This window comes from Rhinolophus ferrumequinum, chromosome 13 (genome assembly GCF_004115265.2).
Source record: "Rhinolophus ferrumequinum isolate MPI-CBG mRhiFer1 chromosome 13, mRhiFer1_v1.p, whole genome shotgun sequence".
NCBI classification, from domain to species: Eukaryota; Metazoa; Chordata; class Mammalia; order Chiroptera; family Rhinolophidae; genus Rhinolophus; species Rhinolophus ferrumequinum.
In genome coordinates, this window is record NC_046296.1 from 39291869 (window position 1) to 39296008 (window position 4140).

Genomic DNA, 4140 nt, shown 5'->3' on the forward strand with positions numbered 1-4140 from the left:
GTTCCCATTGGAAGGGACAAGAGTCAAACAGGAATCAGAATTACACAAGGGCAGATCATGAACAAACGCTGATTGAAACATGAAGCTTAGACTCTAAGCAGAATAAGACTTTCCACTTCCCCTGAGCCTCCATCCAAAGTTTGTGAGTTCACCAACTTTGGTCTGGGGCTGTATGGAGGAAGTCCAGGAGAGAGGGGAGTAATACGGCCAGGTTTGTAGAGTAAGATGTGATCGAATTTACCAAGTCCACTTGCTTATCCAGCTGGATGGGGGAAGACAAGTGGATATGTATGATTATTAAGGCATAGCACTTCCACCCACTTCTCTGTGAGGCCAAATCAGTAGTTCCCAACTTTAAGCATTCAGGAGAGTAACTCTCTTTGGAGGGGAGCTAGGAAGAGGGTAGGAATGGAGGTTATAATAAATCCTTCTTTCTCCTATGAGGAAAGAGGGAAGAAATGGAGCTACTGTAATCAAGCTGCTAATTACTAAAATCAAGAAGGCTGAGACATGAGGAAACAATTCTATTCTTGCTTTAACTAGCTTGAGAACCTAAACTTTGAACTCTTCAGTTATGCCTGGAGACATATATGTAAATATATACATCCTATAGAGAACACTCTGATAACCCCTGAAGGATTTAGGAAAGAATGTTCACATGTCCAGCCCGCCTGACATGAATTATCCAGACAACCAGACATCTGGAAGATCACCATCTCAGACCAATTCAGAGGCTAAGAATGCAGAACTCATTCTCCTGAAGAATGTACTTTTTACTATAAAATTGTCAAGCTTTTCCTTTTCCTTCGGAACACTCTAGGTATTGCCTACTCGTGTTCTTGGTTTGCAAAGCATAAGATCCTTGAATAAGTCATTACCATTTATTTCTAGCCAAAGCCTGCTGATTCATTTATGCTTAAATGAGTCAATTTAAGAATTGGAAAGCCCAATGGGAAACCAATGAATGCTCTTCAGCCAAGTGAGCGACCGGCTGAAATAAGATTTGCATCTTTAAGGAGCATCACTGCCCCTTAAATTATTTATGAACATATGCTGTTTAAAATAAAGAACACAATAGATGAATAAATACCAGGATATTTACAAATGAGAAATGAATTCATAAATCAAAAAATGGAATTGAAGAAAAACTTCCCAAACAGAAAAAGGGAAAAAAAAATATGCAAAGAAAGTTAGGAAATACAGATTTTAGAGATGGAAATGCTAATATCTGGATTAGAAGTTATCAGAAAAAGAAAGAACTAAAAAGGGAGAAGAGAAAACATTTCATAAAATAATAGAGATGTATTTCCTAAAATTAAAAAAAAAAAAAAGAACGGAGCAACCTCAGATTGAAAGGACCCATAGAATGCCAAAGAAGGAACACCAGAAAGACTCGCACCTATCCAGAGTGCAGTGAAATTGAAGACTATTAAATACAACACATTTAAAAGTCTAGAAAATTCATCAAGCTTCCTGAATATAAAATCAATATTCAAAAGTCAGTTGCATTTCTATATATTAGAAGCACATAACTAGAAAATTCCATTGAAAAGAGGTATCATTTACAATAATATTCAAGAGTATTTAAATAGTCAGGGATAAATCTAACCAAAGGTATTAAAGACCAGGGGAATGGTATTAAGAGATATCTAAAAACTATAAATGTATGGAAAAATACTATATTTACGGACAGGAAAGCTGATTATCATAAAGATGTCAATTCTTCCCAATCGGATCTATAGATTAAATGTAATTCCACTAAATATCCAACAGGAGAGTTTTTTGGAACTTGAGAAAATAATTCTAAATTGTATCTGGGAAACCACAGGACAAAGAATAGTCAGGGCACTTGTCATGCAGGGTGTCTGGTCCTGCTCCCTGCACAAGAACGCAGGATATGGTGAGGCCAAAAAGGAACACCAATGGAGCCATGGAGAGGGGGTTCATACCACTATAGTCTTGCCAGCAGCTGGGTTGGAGACACAGGAAGCAGGCTCCACGTGATGCGCAATCGTCATCCGTGCTTACTAACCCCACTTGCTAGCCACAATCTGCGCTTGCTAGCCACACTCTGCTGTCCGCTTCTCTGCCCACCAATCCACAACCTAGCGTAGCCACGGCAGTTATATTCGTGGCTAATGGCTAACTGATTACAGCTGATGGCCAACTAGTCACAGCTGATGGCCATCTACTACCTGAGCCAGCACCTTTCCACGTAAGGTCAAGAGCCTGGAAACTGCTCTCTGGGATTCTGTCCCCACAGCACTTCTAAGAACATGAGTAGGGAGGGGAATTACCTTACTGGATATCAGGAGTTACTTTGAAGCTATCATGGTTAAGACAGTGCAGTACATCTGTGCAGTTCAGGAATAGACAGACTGACCAATGTGATAGATGTGAGAATTCAGAGACAGATTCAAGCAGCTGGGAATCTGTGTATGATAGATGTTCATACATTCAACCAATGGGGAAAGAGAATTAGTCAATAACTGAAAGTGGAAAAAGTGGTACCCAAATCGGAATAGATTAAATCAGATCCCTTTTTTATACCTACATGTAGATTAAGGACTTAAATGTCAAAAACAAAACTTTGTTTAGCACAAAATATATGTGAATATCTTTTATATCTTGGGGTAGGGAATGACATCTTAAAACACAAAAAGCATTGGCTTACCATATAAAAGATGAATACATTTGACTATATTAGGAACTTTTGTTTTTTCAAGAGGTAACCTAAAGAGAGTAAAAAGATAAGTTATACACTGGAAGAAGATATTTGCAATATACACAACTGACAAGGATTAGCATCAAGAATATATTCATATATGCATATAACAATGACCATTTTAAGTAAGAAGATGGGCCCAATCAAATGAACAGAAAGATAGATAAGAGACATGAACAGGGATTTCACAGAAAGGAAGCAGATATGGCCATAAACATGTGAAAAGATGTTCAACATGATTGGTGATCAGGAAAACACAAATCAAGACTATAATGAAACTCCATTTCACACCCGTTCCACTGGCAAAAAACTTAAATGTCTGACAATACCAAGTTTGGGAGTCTGTACATCCACAGCCACATGATCTCTTGTACATTGCCAGTGGGAGTATACTTTGGCGGGACCATTTTGAAAAAAAACAAACAAAAAAAAACAGTCTTGCAGTGGTATTTCCTGAAGTTGAAAATGAACATAACCTATGCCCCAGATTTTCACTCACTCACATGTACTCAGGAAACATGTGCAAGAGTATTCATAGCAGCACTATTCACAATAGCAAAAACCTGGAAACAACCCAAATGTCCATCTACAGAGCGTGGAAGATTATACTGCGGTATATTCCAACATAAGGTTAAAAGAAACTGCAGTGCTAGACAACATAAACAAAACTCGGCAACACAATATCAAGTGAAAAAAGTAAGCACCCGCTTCCCCAATCATATGCAGCATGACATCATTTTTATAAAGTTATAAATAGGTAAAAATTTTTAAATAACATTTTAGGAATTATATAGAGGAGTAGGACTCTTAACAATGAGTACAAGGAAATGAAGAATGAGGGGATCAGGATTATTATTACCAAATGGGGGGCGAGGGAGATCAGTGGTTGCCGGGGGCCTGAGAAGGGGCAGGGACTGATTGCTAATGAACATATAGGGTTTCTTTTGGGGGTGAGGAAAATGTTCTGGAATTAGACGGTGGTGGTAGTTGCACAATCTTGTGCATACATAAAATCCACTGAATTGTACACCTTAAAAGGTGAGTTTTATGATATGTGAATTATATCTCAATTAAAAACGGGAAAAAAATCTTATTATGAAACCACAGCAATTAACACAGTTTGTATAGGATTCAAGATAGATAAATAAATTAATGGAACAGTATAGAGTCCAGAAATAAATCCACAGACATATGGCCAATTGGTTTTCAACAAAAGTGGAGAAAGGATAGTTTTTTCAACAAATGGTGCTAGAAAAACTGGATTTGGATACCAAAAAAAAAAAAAAGCTCTCACTCATACCTTGAACCATATAAAATTTTTAACTCTAAATAGCTCATAGACCTCAATGTAAAATTTGAAATTATTATAAAAGTTCTAGAAGAAAATAAAGGAGAAAATCTTTATGACCTTGAGT